Consider the following 16,183-nt stretch of genomic DNA (forward strand, 5'->3'; position numbering starts at 1 on the left):
CCTTCCTAACATGTATGACTATTTTTCACTTTTTTAGGAAATCTTGTAAAAATAATATCCTCAATCTTGCATTGGTGGAGCAAGAATTTCTAGCGTGAGTGTGCCGAGCTTAATACATTCTTCTGAGAGAAGTCGAGCCCACTGACAAAGGAAAGGCCATAGGACGGCCTGTACGTGCACCTTGTGACACGTGGACAGCAACAAGGGTCGCCCAAGATACAGACTGAATGTTTATCGTTGTGACACCAATTTGATGTATTTTACGTCAATGCATGCTTCGGTTCAGTGTTTCAGCATCGGATTTACGTATCTGATCGAGAGAACAGACATTGCGGGAGTTAGTGTCACATGTTTGCGGGAGGAGAATAAGAGTTTGTGAGAGTTACGAGTTAGTGTCACATGTTTGCAGAGAACATGTTGAAAATGGCTTTCGTGAACAATTTAAAAAAGTAAGTTATGTGCATCTTCTGGATGCAGAGACTGAGGCTATTCTTCCATTTCAAATATAAAAAAAAAGAGTTTGTGAGAGTTACGAGTTAGTGTCACATGTTTGCAGAGAACATGTTGAAAATGGCGAGGAATTGTTTTAGTAGAAGATACCTGATCGGTTTATAATAAATTATGTTATCATATCCACGCTAGCTAATTCCCTTACTAATATCTGTTAAGTTCTATGGATCGACTAGGGTAGGATCTGTGTGTGTAGGTACTATTGCTGTTCATATGACTTCGTATCTGAGAGAGGACGAGAGGGATGAGGCATACCTTCTCCCTTCGAGGAGGAGCTCTCGGGCGCCGAAATGGTGGCGACGGCGTTGGCGTGGATGAGCGGTGGCGGCGGTGGAGCTTCCCGTCGGCTCAGCGGTAACCCTAGATCGGATTGGTATGTCGGTGGGGCGTACGGCAAACGCGGTGAACCACGTACTGCGAGCCGCCTGCCCCCCACCTCTCTTTATAGCGCTGGCGACAGGGGCCCACCAACCATAACGGGTTGGACGCCCCCGATCAGGGCGCAGGTCAAAGGGGCCCGGTGGGCCGTTGGGCCCACGCGGGAGAGATCAATCTAACACTCAACTTTACTTTTAACTTTATACTTTCACTTTATTCGTTTCATTTTGGATCAGTTCATAGGGCATGTTTCATCGTCACAGCTCTATTGCCGATAGAATCAGACAACCACAATACACTTCTCTGTTTTGAAACAAATTCTTTTAATTTTGGGCCTCTTATGATCCAGGATAGGTAAGACTTTCCCTTAAACCCATACCGGCTACGTGCTCCTTGAACACGCTGGGTGCTAAGCCTTTCGTTAGCGGACCCGCAAGCACATCTTTTGTCCTTATATGCTCGAGACTTATTGTTTGATCCTGCACCTTGTGTTTCACAACATAATACTTAACCTCAATCGGTTTCGTAGCTGTACTCGACTTGTTGTCAACTGAGCAGAGTTGCGAGCTTGCAAGAGACTTAATTCCATCCTTTTTAGTACTCCTTGGTGGTGACTAGTCGGTGTTTATTTGCATTCCTGACCGACTAAAGCATCATCAAGTTATAAGACCGTTTAATTACTTTCCTGAATGAATGGTGTATAATAAAGTTGTACCAGTTGGCTGGATTGCAACAACATGTATATGTTACATAGAGTAGTCAACATGAATGCTTATATTTCTCAAGAAAAAACCAAAAAGAGAGAGAGAGGATGATACCTTATCGAGGGGACAATGATAGGCCAGTCTATTACTTTGCATCAACTACCGATATATTTGTATTATCGACCTACCGATTAATTTGTATCATTTGTTAATTACAATCTGCGAACGTAAGGTGCTCTGTCTCTACAATTGAGGAATAGCGACAGTTTCAGTCCCCACACGACCTAACCCTCCCCGCGCGGCGGTGCCGCGCCGCGCCCGGGAGGCTGCCGGCGGCCCTCTCCCCGTCCCCTCCTCAAGTCCCCTCTCCCGCTGCCGCCGCCCTGTGCGCTGCTGGGCAAAGCCCCGGTGGAGTGGCAGCGGCGGCCTTTACCTCCACCAGCGACAGGAGGAATCGGTTGCGGCCTCTACCGGTTCCTTCCACTTCATCGACGGCGACGACGGGACAGCGGCGACCAGGGGCGGTGCGCCGTGGTGGCGGTTCGGCCGAGTTCGACGGCGGGTCTCCGATCTGGGCCCAGATATGCCTAGGCGGGTTCGTGTGTCCGCCCTCGATCCTCCCTGCGGCTGCGGCGTTTTCCTGAGTTTCTCCCGCGTCTTGAGGTGGCCTGGGGCAGCAGCTCCGGGTATGGCACCTTCCTGGTTTATGCCTATCGGCTGACACTTGCTTTGGTGACATGCATGTAGGCAAACTTAAACATCCATCCGTGTTCCCCATCATCCAAATCCCTGCACAACCTGAACCTCCCGGTCCCAGAGCTGCGTGGACGCGATGACCTTGCATCCTGCACTCGCAGATGGTTAACTTGGTTTGCCGCTAAAATGGAAGCAGCAACAAGAAAAACTCAGTGCGCGTGACTGATACCACACACCTCTCCGCTCCTATCATTCTCATCAGACTAGCCAAGCCATGAAATAAATTACTCCGTGCAAGAAATCTAGTTTCTTGGTTGCCACACTAGTTCAGCAAATTGCATACACGCGTAGACTACAACAAAATCAAAATAAAGAAAGGATCCGTCATTTTCTAGAAAGAACGAAATACAAGTGAAAGATCTGCTACACATAGGCGCCCAATCAACAAAGAACGAGCTGCACAGAATGACGGCCTGCTGCTAGATCGATCCATCGAGATCTGGAGAAGAAAAGGAAGATGGATGGTTTACCGGCCTGCTGCTGGATCAATCCATCGAGATCTGGAGAAGAGCACGCCGCCGACAAAAGCCGGTCGTCGCGCCATGCCTCGTCCGCGCCAAAATCCATCTTGGAGCAGAGCGGCCTCCCCTCGCCTCTCCTCTCCTCTCATCGCAAGAGTCAAAGTCTAAGTCGTCACACACGACGCACGCGTTGGCTAAACCCCTCCTTGTACTTATAGAGAAAGATTAGACTGGTTTCAGAGTGGTTTGAATTTTGCAGAGGGAAAAAGGTGAGGCGGGAAAAATACTGAATTTTTGGTCCTCTCCTTTCCTCTCGTTGATTGCTGGGAGATCATGAGATGGAGCACTGGGATCCATAATCTTCCATAACGAGGCGGGGTGGAAGCCAAACGTCAAGGGTTAATGCCCATGCATCGTGGGCCTTGTTGATTCCGTTCCATACAGTAGTAACAGATGACTCCGAGCCACAAACCACAATCAATAAAGTCAAAGCACCATACCCTATTTAGGCTGTAGGCGCGCCTGTAGGTAGTGTGAATCAGTCCTCCCTAATTTTCGTTTACTGTTATCACGAATATGAATTGGTAGACTAAATCTTCCAAACCATGGGAAGTGAATCATTCCCCGCTGATTTTCGCTTGCTGTTATCACGGATAGCAATTGATACTGTTGAATCTACTTTCCCACTGGCTCTAAATACTTTTCACTGTGACATATCTTTGCCTGTATTTTGCCTAAATATGTGCCAAGTACTTAGGGTCGGAGGAAGTACTAGTTTTTTTGCACTAGATTAGTACCAATAGGAAGAAGATGCCATATGTTTTACTTTTACTGTTACCAAGTTTTATTTAAAAGCCATATATGGTTACACAACTTTTCGGTCGATCGCTGCAAGCACCAACCATGTGGTTCCAATATCTGAACTCTTTGGAAAGCTCGACTGGCAGCTTAGGTTCTAACCAACCTTGTTCAGGATTAGGCTAGTGCCGCTTCTTGCTTCAGGAAAGAAAAATTAAAGACAACTTTATTACTAGTGTAATTAGAGCTTTGATATGCACTGGAACATGAACAAGAAGGAAACTTCCTCTCTTGGCATAATCAACTTGGATATGAAAGAGGTGGAGAAATTTCTAATACCAGCAAACTTTCAAACAAAGGTTCCTCATAATTGACACTTTGCAAGAGTAAAAAAAATATCAACTTGTATCCAAATTTATTTAGTGCCTCCCATTTGACTCACAACATAAATACACATAAACTTGAAGCAACCAGCTGCTAGACAAAATGATCACGGCAACCAGCTGCTAGACAAAATGATCACGGCAACCAGCTGCTAGACAACTTGAAGCAACCTGGAGCAAATTACTCTAATACCGGCAAGACACAAATGATTAATCCGGCCCAGCATACGCTTTCATCGGCAATCAGTCCAAAACAAGGGAACAAAGTGTCGCTAAGTCAAGTATCCAGCAAAACCACCACCTGACAGCGGCAACAGCTGATGCACAAGTTCTGATTACAGCCAACACCACCGAGGTCTACACAACAATAACGACAATTCATCCAGTGCCAACAACAACATCCAACACACGAGCCAAGATGAAAAGGCATCACATCATTCCTTCCTACGCAGACCCTCTTCTCACCTTGCCATGGTTCCCGGTTCCACCTCCATCGGTGACATGGTGTAGCCTCATGTCGCCTTCAGCTCCAACAACACACTCTCGGCCATGCCTAGTGACCAAGCGCATTTACATGTCCACCTTTGCATTCTTCAGCTCCACCGGTGGCCCTGCCTTCATTGCGTCCACTGCAGCAACACGATAAGGATTTCCAATTATTTGCATGACAGGTAATCACATATGCAATTTCACACATGCAAGCATTTGAGGCAAACTCATCACATCTCAGTTCCACAATAAGTAAATAATATTTGCCTAGAAAATAAGTTTTAAGCAACACAAAAATGTACAGACGTCACTACTCCAGGTGACTCACCAATGTTGTACATGATCTCAACAGAATTTATGAACTCCATGGGCAAATGGTTGAAGCATGAAACTTCAATATACCAATAGTCCAGTCCACTTAATAGAATTGAATTTCCAGGTTACTGCAGAGGCATGCAATAGTCATCACAATGTTGCCTCAAACCCATCATGCAAAAATAATATTCAAAAGCATGAAAATAATAGCGACAAAAATTATAGCTTTTCCGATCCAGTGACATGTAAACTTATTTCTCAAGCTTACGGATAATTGCTTTTATTCAAAGGAAAAAAAACAAGACCAGCTAGATAGTAGTCCACTTTGTGCACAAACAGCACTGGATCTGTTTGCTAAACATATCATCTCAAGTTTTCAGAAGCAAACCGTACCTCATCATTTCCCTAGACCATACTTAGAGACACCTAATAGCTTGAACATAATTGGTGAAAGCACTACTAATGATTGATAAAACTGCAGGGAATAATACGCAAGAAAAGTCTCTCCACAATACAGAATGCACTCTATAGATTCATAAAACTATCAGTTTAGCTTTGAACAAAGCTAGCCATTGGGCCTTTTTAAAACATCTAGAAGTGCCTCATCTCTGGACTTGGTCATCCATGGTATCGACCATCTCAAATCAGCGAGAAGGAAATATGTATATGGATCGCGACTTGGGAAACCAGTGATTACAGAAACGGATTGTTCGTACCTGAGGTGGATGCTTGGACAACATGGCGCCACAGTGACAAGTTTGCGCCGAAAGGGGAGGATCGTCAGCCTCACAGCCACACGTCAGCAGTGATATTCCAATCAGGGTCCCACGATGACAAGCTGGTGCCCTCGAGGACAAGCTGCACGAAAATTGACAGATAAGCAGATAAGATTTCTTCGATGCCGTCGATAATCAGCTATGCAAAATAGATCTGACATGCTAACAGAAAACAAGTATTGGCTGTCTTGTACTACCTTTGTTCAACCGTAAGGGTTCATCGCATAATTCCTCGGTCAAAGGCACTTCCTTGGGCCAACCGTAGACAATGGCTGATGATGAGAGCAGTAGCTGCAGAGATGATATGAGAGTAGTTTAGCATCCCTACCAGATGATGATACTTATTGATGTACTACCAACAGGAAATGAGGACATGCCATCTATTGCAAATTTCACTCCAGAAGCAAGGAATTTCACTTCAGATTGCACGCTCTGAAGCGCAATGACAAAAAACAAAGCAGATAGCCATGCATCTCTACAAAACCTCTACAAACAAAACAACAACTCAGAAGTCATACGAAGCAATCTTCCAATGTACACTCTCATAAGCGACAATATTACATTATTGTATATGGTCAAAAAATATTATTTTATTTTAGGGCGAGCTAATGCTACAGCTGCACATCCTAGGTAAAAACTACATTGAGGACCTCAAATAAGGTAGTTGTATATGTCCAGGAGGGAGCGAGAACATAAACATCGTAGTCGAAGGAAAACGGTAAGGAATCAGGGACATAAACCTTGTGTGGTCCGCGGAGATGTCCCCGTCGAAGAAGGTCACCAACTTTCCATAGATGCACAGCCAAGGAATCACTTTCAAAAGAAGGTTCTCATATGTTCACTTATGCCATGATGAGCAAGCAAACCAATGACAAATGTGAGTACCAAAGCACTACGGAAATTGATGTCTAGAATGAGATATTGGGCAGGAATAGAGTGCTTTGTTTCTTACATCAACAACCCTTTGATGGTGCACTGGGCAGTGTACATTGGAGCATCAGCCAACATTGACGGCTGGAACTTCAACATCACCTAGTCGACGAGGCTCAGCTCGATGATGAGAGCTCCAGCTGATGATTCAGAACATGGCAATCCATGTCAGTGAGACAATGCTCTCATACATACAACTATGCATCAATGTATATACCAGTATAAGGTGAGCTATAATCTAACCTTCTTGTCAGACTTGGGTGCCTTCCGGAACCTTCTCATCAAGCAGTATGGGGTCATAACAAACATGTCCAACTCGAGCATGTCCACAATTGTTCTCCTGTACATTCCAGTTGTTAGTTCTCTGGAGATGCAAGATATCATTGTGACTGAATCAAAGAGGTGTACTAGTAGGACTGTTACCATTTTAAGGATACCTGCCCAGGTGTAGGCGTGGTCGCAGATATACACACTGTAGATATGGTGAAAGTAAGTAAGATGTCGTTGTAAAGGATATGTGCACTGCCCGAGCCTCGTTGAGGAAGACTTGTCCGCCCACATTCGCAGGTACGAGAGATGCAACGGTGACCACAGACATGAGAAGGTCCGGATCGCCGTCGTGGCCGTCAGCCTGGAGAGCCAGGTGCGCTTCCTCACTTCTTCTTCCTGCATTCTCGGGCCATTCTCGGGCCCAGTACCCTTTCTTCCTGCAGTAGCAGCACTCGTCGTCTCGGGTAGCACCGCTGGAGTTGTCGTCCCTGCGCACGACGTCCTTCCCACGATCGTGCCCCTTGTCACGGCGACGGTCGCCGCCCGACCCGCCACCTGACGAGCCGCCAGCCAACGAGCCGCCAGCCGACGAGCCGCCACCGCGGCTCTTACTGCGCGTGCGCCACACCTCCGTGAGGAGCAGCTCACCGATGCGTGCCGTGAGATCGTGGTCGAGGGCGTACCACTCCTCTGCGGCGTTGAGGCACCCAACTAGCTCGTTGATCGAGAGCATGTCCACATCGACCAATGTCTCAACGGACATGGCGATCTGGCCATAGCGGCGCAGGAGCACCGACAGCATCTTGCGGACGGACTAACCCTCCAACACGATCTTGCCAAGGAGAGCCAGCTTGCTCATCATGCCCGTGATGCGGATGGCGAAGTTGTCAACGGTCTCGCCGTCCTTGAAGCGGATCGCGGCGAACTTCTTCGCCAGGGTGCCCGTGCACCGTTGTTGTAAAGGGAAAGAAGAAATCAAATTTCCCTGGAACATACAAGTTTCAACACACACCATATTAACATTTACAAAGAAAGTAGGTAAACGGTCAAACAATAATAAAAACAAAAAATCAACAACTGAAAGTACAATAAGAAAACAAGGGAGCTAATTACTTCTTACTCGTTTGCTAGCTAGTAACATCAGCATACCTACCTAACCTAGCAGTAGCATATGTGTATAATAATCGGTGACTGAACATATCACAATTAATGTCAGATTGAAGTGCACACCAGCTTGTTTAGCATCCAGTAAAACAACGAACATCACCAGCGAGCTACCATCAGCTATACATGGTTATCACCTCAGGCGTGATACCATCACCTAGTACTCTGGAATTGCAACAAAATTAAATTGGCAGTGACACAACTAGCATCAGTAGGCTAGCAACATGTTCTCGGCCAGCTGAATCCAGCAGCACGTGCAAATCAGCAATAGAAAAACTAACGGCGGACAACTAGCTAGAATCGGGAGAAGCAACACAGGCAGCTAGATACCCAGATCAACCAAGCATCATCACATCTCAGGTTTGCGTGCAGACACAGGTGAAAAAACAAAACCATGTACAGGCCACCTCCTGAATATTATGTTTGAGTCTAAACTCTCCTCTATCAACTAACAATCATTAAAATTGCTCACATAAACCGACAATCTTATAAGCTAACCCAGCCACCGTGCAATTGTAATTAAGCACCCACATAGGTAACTTCTTGCCATTATAAAAAAATATCCAGTTCATTTACTGTCACTTGTCCACCTAAAATCATCACAACTGCCCTAATTTATCTTACAAAACATTTCTCCGTGCAGCTCCACACACCTCTATTTACTGGCTATGAAAGGTTGTATTCATACCTCTCAAAATTACTGGCAGTTCTGGGTAACTACGAAGATATCAATCTCCGAGCAGCACAACGACTCTGATGACAAGGAAAATGTAGGCTGGAGGATATACTCTGCCACTTTCCTAGGCTAAACTCTCACTACATATACTTCTAGCCTAATCTGAAAGAAATCAAAAGCAAGAACTACAAATAGAGAATGAACTAAGGAGTTCAGTTAAAAACATCATCCCAAGAGAAGGCCAAGAAGTTAATCAGTGTTTCAAGCACTCAATGAATTCAGCTGAAACACAAAGCATTACCCAAGACACTGCTGCACAACCACGTAAACATACTTACTTTCCAGGTAAATGTAGCTAGGGAACATGTCAGAGACTTCAAATAGTAGATACCAATAAATACAAACATTATGACACACCATCAGTTATACACAAGCAATGGATAGTCCGGTAAAAATATCACAATCGTGACAAGGAAAATTTTGCAGTTTGTCATACATATCGATCTTCGAATACTTGGAACATCACAAGCTCTTTCCAGGAGGCCATGACATACACGTCCAGACAACATAAAGCAAAAATCAGCGTCGTTTCATGTACCTATGCAAAAAACTTGCGATGGAAATCACTCCGGATGGTGTCGTTGATGAAACGTTTTGGAGTCTTGGTCTCTCCACGAGTCCGGTTATTGAATACAAAATCCTCATCCCACCTGCAAAGGGAAGATACAAAGGACAGTATTAAGCTCGCCATAAAGCAGGAGAATATTCTTCAAAAAAAGTATATAATACACAAAAAAACATCACTGGCTTAACCTTCTCTTCACATTGAAGGATATGGAATTATTCATATTGATAAGCGGGTTTCCTTGCATCAGCATAGTCTCCTTCATCTTGGCCTCTTCTTCTGCTTGCTGGCGGTTCTGTAGAAAACACAAGGACAAATAACTTAACATTAATATTTAAAGCTAAAGAAAAAAGGGCACCTCAAAATGATAACAGAGAGAAGAAAACACAAACTAAGCATTTCTTCAGCTCTTTATTTTTTTAATCCTTATTAGCTCTATACAATTAGAGCCTCAGTGTCATCTTCGTCATCGTTGCAATTTGATGAGTAAGAACTAGAATAAATTGAGATAATCAGTTCAACTAAAAAAGGCCCAAATAAACAACTGTGTACCAAAATAATTCAAGACCCCCAACAAAATTTTGTGACAGTTGGTGCACCATTCATTTGGCTATTTTACAATTTGTTGTAAACACATCCTAACTAGAATGAACTAAGCATGCTTGGGGCTGTATTAATATGTTACCCAATACCGAAGTTTATGGTAGATATCACAGAAAGAAAAGTTTCGAGCACCAATCCACAACGTAATTCATTAGTGCAGTTAGAAGATGTAGTAGTTAATCCCGTCCATGCAACAAAGAGAAGAGTCTCATCAATATTTTAGACAAGTATTGTTTTTTAATACTAACACCTCTCATCATCCCTTCTGGGCTCCACTTCAGAGTCACCTTCATCAATTTCATGTGGATCTATATTATCCTCATCCCATTTTAACATGTGATTGCCAACAAAGTAAATATTCATGTTGCCTTGAACATGAACAATCACTGAACAGATTTTGCTATAGCATTAATTAGTTTCACCAACCTTCTAAGAGCAGGCCTGAACTTTTTTGCCGGTCCCTCTCGTCTGCATGAAAAAAGAGGTTTCGTTTAGCAAGTACGATTCATAGGTACAAGGCAACAACAAAAAACAAACATCACGGAAGATAAGTTATGGTTATGGAAAGCACGATATCTACAGACAAGGGAGAAAGAGCATATGGACCCAGAGGTATTACCAACATAGGAATTATCCTTGGATGGGAAGTGATTGTAATTACGCACCTCAAGTTCATCCCTGAGATTCCTCTTCTGTACCTCCTCTTGAGTCTGTTGTCCTTCTTTTCTTCACATGCGAGCGGAAAGGTCACTATCTATTGAGAGGAAGATACCACAAAAATATATCATAAGTACCGACCAATTTCATTCGGGATTGTCAAGGTCAACGAGTAAAATAATAATGTAAAACTGAAGTATTAGTTTAGCTTATGTGGTGCTATTGATTCTGGTTAACTAATAAATAACACTTGAGGAAGGATAAACTGTCAGTTTGGATTTACTCTCTTGTTGCAGCAGTAGCAGGGGAAAAAATTCAGAAAATCAAAGCGGTTACACTTGTGCAAAGTAGCTATTGAGGCACCAAACATGTAAAATAGTTGGTTGTTCTGTACTACCTACCATCTTCATATGCTTATAACTTTTGTCATATTGCATTTTCTATTGTTGTAATTCTTTTACAAACTTAGAAATTATATGTTGGCGATTGCAACACCATGCAAAGGAAAGAAGACCTTATGATAATCCTAGTATGATATGAACCTATCAATCGGGGTGAATCCAGACTTGATACATGTCCAGAATCCAACATGACATCTCATGTTCCGATCCAAACTGCTGCTTAAGCTGCAAGCCATCCTACTGCTAGTTTAGGCGTCCGCCTGCTATAGTGTATTCTCCACATGACATGATTTCACATTATTACCATTTCAATCAACCTGAAAACTTAGCAGGTCCTACAAATCGAAATGAAAACAAGGGCATACTGTGATACAGAAGTTGGACATATGTACTTTATGTGCAGTATAACATGGTTTTCGATCTCAAAAATAACATGGTTGATATCTATTTGTTTCACACAAAAAAAAACCTAACAGATCAGGGAGTAATTTAAATTTTGCATACCGGAGTCCTAACATCCACAAATTCGCTACACATATACGTCATGCACAAAACAAAGCTGATTGTGATCGTGAATAAGGAGTGGGTTATTCTGAAAATGCAATAAACACGATGATGAGACAATGATTATACAAGAACACCAAATTTCAAATTGATATGACACGAGACAAAGCTATAGCAGACCAAGAAAGTCCCAACTTTACAAACAAGGTATTGAGTGCCCTCACGTGCTAGCTGGCAGCTTCAACCCGTCGAGGGTCTAGCCCAGGAGCTCCTGCCATCAGATGATGATGGGGAGACTCTGCCTTGTGAGCATCCATTACCCACTCGCTTACTTGATATTTGCATCATTACAATAGCAAAATGAATGGGGGCAGATTCTACAACAAGATGAACCAACAGAAATATCTAACCAACAATCATATTAGAGGCTCACACGGAAGCAACAATTATAAAAGAAAATTTGTATAGTGCAGCAACCGCACTGCTATGTGACTGCAAATCTTTTATTCGCCAAAGAAAAATAGTAAATATGTCATTCACCAAAAAAAGAAGTAAATATGTCATTCCCAAAGATAAACATGCACAGATATAGCAATTGGAGCCACACAAAGCTGCTTGATACCTAACTATCCCCCCTCCCCCCAAAAAAATGAAAGCTAACATGAGTGACTAAAACAACAAAAGAGATAGGTTTTCTCCAGCATATTGGTGGACTGATACACTTGAGCATCATACCATGCAAGCGCTAGTACAAAGCCCTAAAAAGACTATCACAACATAGATATAGCATATCGACATCCATACAACTAATGCAATTTTTTACTTCCCGCATCTAACGGTTCGGAGTTCTCCAATGATGCATCAGTTTAAGTCATACCCCTGCAATCATCAACCTTACTCACTTAAACCTAACGATTATGATTAGCCTAATGATGTAATACCAATTTCCAGACCCCACACTTCATGCCATCTGCCACTAAGCCCCCGCCCGCACAGGTTGTCCAAAATTTGCAGCATCCTCTATAAAAATAGAAGAACCGCCCGTCATCGAGAGTAGGACCACGCTGTCGCCTCCCAAGTCCTGACTATATTTATCACAGCGCCACCCCAGGCGTCCCGCCGACCCGCAAGGTTCTCTGAACATTGAACGTCGCCCAGTCCGAGGAGATCCTTGTGCCCCTCGATGGCCAGACTGCGATCATCCCTAGAGAGGCGAGGTTTTTGCTGTGGAGAGGTATGCAGCCACCGCCAACCGACATGGCGACAACAACCACGACTCGAAGGAGGCCAAGCTCCGCGCGAGGCTCCACTCGTCGATCGCATCTAAGAAGCCGACAAATCTCACAGTTCTCTCTTGATGTCCATCAGAAAATAATATCTCAAATTAGTTTTTTGATGATCCCAAGGATGTGAAACATGCAGACACCAAGGTGGGTTAAATTGTGAAAACATTCAGACACCACTATGAATTTTGTTCAACGCTAGGTTTCAATAATGAGAGGACACTATTCCAATGGGAGAATGCACAACATCCACAAACTCGATGTGTTTCGCTAACATCTGTCCATTTCTCGTTTCTTACAATATGGCAAAGGATAGGTGGTATAGTGGACAATGAGGAGTACAGGAGAAAGTGAATGAGATCCACTTATCTAAAGCATAGTCTGGAGATGTGTGGCAATGCAACAACGGTTATAGAAAATAGAGATCTTTGTCTTAGTGTACGCATCTACAAACTATGTAGAAGGGAATTTAGATACACTTCCACTCTTTGGTGCTTACTAGTGTTTATTTTCCAGTAATCTATTTTTATGTACATGGTTTGTATTGACTAACTCTTTTATCACATCTCGTTTGCAATAATACTGGACTCATACATAATGGTCCGTGATCCAACACAAAGCAAACAGAAACCAATTAAAGATTATGGATACATTATTTTCCGACATCCACAAGAATTGGGAGAACATTTAAATTATGATGGAGCCTTTAATATTTTGGTGCTAACTAGAAACCTTGGATGCGGCTAACTAGTAGCAAGTTTGTTTTTGTTGGGATCAGAGTAAAGCTGGGTAGAATCATGTGAAAGAAGGCACTGCAAGTGTACTTTAGTAGACGAGTAAATTGTGTGGCAGTGATATAGCTACGAGTGACCCATTCAAAGGCATGAGCTTTACAGATCTATTGATTCTTCCTTTAGTCTACTACAATGATATATTTGCACTATTTTTGTTGAGTTCATATCAGTCCAGACACGCATTGAAGTAAAGGACCTGAAATTGTATCCAAAACTGAAAAGAGGCACTGCATAAGAGCTGAATTGCATTTTGTGCAATCAGTAGCAAACTGTTTCTGTTTTCTCCACAACAATCAAAAGCAAGCAAGTATCACAAATATATGACCATCGTCACTTGGACACATTTACCACGGGCATTGCAAATCGTGTTGCATCGCTGTCCAGTGGAGTTCATCAACATGGTATATAGAAAGAAACGAAATGTACAAGCATTAATAGGCATGGCGGAGAAGGAGGAGAGGGGCCTCACCAAGAAGCTGCAGGTTGGGGAGGTGTGGCCGACAGCAGCGGGAACAACAGCAGCAGTACGTCAGGGCCGCTTCGGCGGCCACAACTCGGGGAGGTGGTCCAGGAGGTCACCGACGGTCAGCAAAGCGACCGCCATTTACTCCTCCTTGCCTCCCTGCTGCGGGGACGCGGACGCCGTGGAGGAGGCGCTCCAGCGCCGGCCGCTGCTGCGGTTTGGGCCGTCGCCCACGGCTGGTGCGTCGAGGCAGGGAGACGGAGGGGCGCTGGGAGCCGAGGTCGACGGGAGGCGCCATGTCGGTGAGTGGGGTCGTGACCTGCGGCGTGACGGTGGGCGCCCAACTCCATGTGCTCCGGATGGCGAGGACAAGGGCTGGGCGGAGGTTCTCGATGCCGGCCTCTGGGGCAGGGAGGACGCGCGGGGAATCAGGGTGGCGGATGGGTGGGTGGGGTGGCCGGCCGGTGAACTGCGAGGCGGGGAGCACCACGGAGCGGCGGCCGCCGATTGAGTGAGGTCATGCGTTGTGTACGTCTTCCCAGGCATTCCTATTTTACTGCCCAATCAGCATTCCTAATTTGCAGGGATGGATTATTATTTCTCTGCAAAAGTAGGAATCGTTGATTCATAAATCAGCCAAATCAACCTACAAAACATAAATCACCCGACGGTAGTAGTATGAAATACGTACATGTTGACTCACACGGCATCGTATCACAGTTTCAAAGGGGCAACGCATACAAAACATAAATCACGCTATAGATTGCCAAGTTTCTTTTTTCATGGTTGCAAATGAGATCGTGTACTCCTAATCTGGAGTAGTAATAGTAATCATAATTTCCATATCGATTTATTTCCATAGCCGCCGTGATGGCTCCATCGGATTTAATTCGTCCGGTACGCTTTGCCTACCCAATTCTTTTACTCTTCCCTGACATTGCATTGGCTGTTTCCATCCCTAGAGAGAAATTAAATGGACATGGTGCTTCATTTTAGGGGCATTAATCTGTTCTTTAATTGTTATTACTCCAATATAGGAAAAAGAGGAGGTGACTTGGATACCCAAACGGCGAGAGGAGCCCTTCCATGCATGCACTTACTCCGGGCATTTGATCAACCTATTTGAATTAATCAATTTTTTTCCATTTCACTCCGGGCATAAAACACAAATCCAAAATCCGAAATTCCCAATCCCAGACCCGTATATTCAGAACCCAAAGAAAAACAAGCACCTATTCGGAAAGATGTTTCAAATTCCCGAATTTATTTCATAAATTCCAGGCATGTAGTCCTGCCACTCGAATATCCCGAATAACCCGAGAAGCCCATCAACAATTATAGAATTTATAAAGCACAAAGTCCCAGGAGCCCTCAGACCAGCCCAAGTGGAGCAAGTTGGAAACCCTAGACTATCACAGATGCACACAACATCTCCTCCAGTCTCCCCACTCCTTGTCTCCCCCAGTTGCCAGGCCCGCCACAACCTCACTCGTCTTCCGCCGCCTCCTCGTCCATACATCCATGTCGTCCTCTCCTCGTCGACCCCTCCACATTGTCCTCGGCGGTCGATGGGATGCCCCCACCCTCCATCCTCCTCACCTAGTCGTGGAGACGGGCAAATTGCTATGTCGTCTACTGCCGCCTCCTCATCGACACCTCCCCCATCGACCACTCCTCTTTGACACCTTCCGACCATCCTTGGTGCTCGATGGGACGCCTCCGCCCTCCACGACCTTCCCACTCTGCTCACAAGATCATAGCTGAACAGGGCCGAGGACTAACGTTTAACCTAGCATGTACAATGACACAAGACGAGCGGCGGCATGACCTTACAACCCATATATATATCCTCAATAGGACTTGTCGGGAATATTTGAACGACGATCTTAGTTTATGTTCGATGTGTAGGAGAAAATCTCTTTGTTTACAAACATCGCATGCATGCGTCACATCGTCCGTCACGTGCTCGGCATTGTCAACAAATATATGTTCTTGTACTCACACGCTACTTTACTAACACAAAAAACATAGTCAAACTCCCCAATATCAACAATTACACCCTGAGTCCGCCCATGCCAAAGAAACAAAGAGTAATGAGATGACATGCAAGATGAAGGTGACGATGAAACTTAGGGTGGGTGCCATTGTCCGGGAAGTACAAATATTTTTTAAATATAGGCCCAAACACCCCCCCCCCCACTTGCTTATCGTATATATAGACGCTAAACCTAAGTCCTAGAACT

The 16,183-nt window shown here is 44.4% G+C and overlaps 1 long non-coding RNA gene across 1 annotated transcript; it reads right to left on the reverse strand.

The window, feature by feature from the left end:
• Nucleotides 1-4,546: 4,546 nt before the first annotated feature.
• On the reverse strand, nt 4,547-5,610 carry LOC124685951. The gene is made up of 3 exons (XR_006997652.1): nt 5,511-5,610; nt 4,808-4,922; nt 4,547-4,619 (listed from the first exon to the last, which is right to left on the reverse strand). It is a non-coding gene; the product is annotated as an uncharacterized LOC124685951 (long non-coding RNA).
• Nucleotides 5,611-16,183: the final 10,573 nt, after the last annotated feature.

This window comes from Lolium rigidum, chromosome 2 (genome assembly GCF_022539505.1).
Source record: "Lolium rigidum isolate FL_2022 chromosome 2, APGP_CSIRO_Lrig_0.1, whole genome shotgun sequence".
Lineage (NCBI taxonomy): Eukaryota > Viridiplantae > Streptophyta > Magnoliopsida > Poales > Poaceae > Lolium > Lolium rigidum.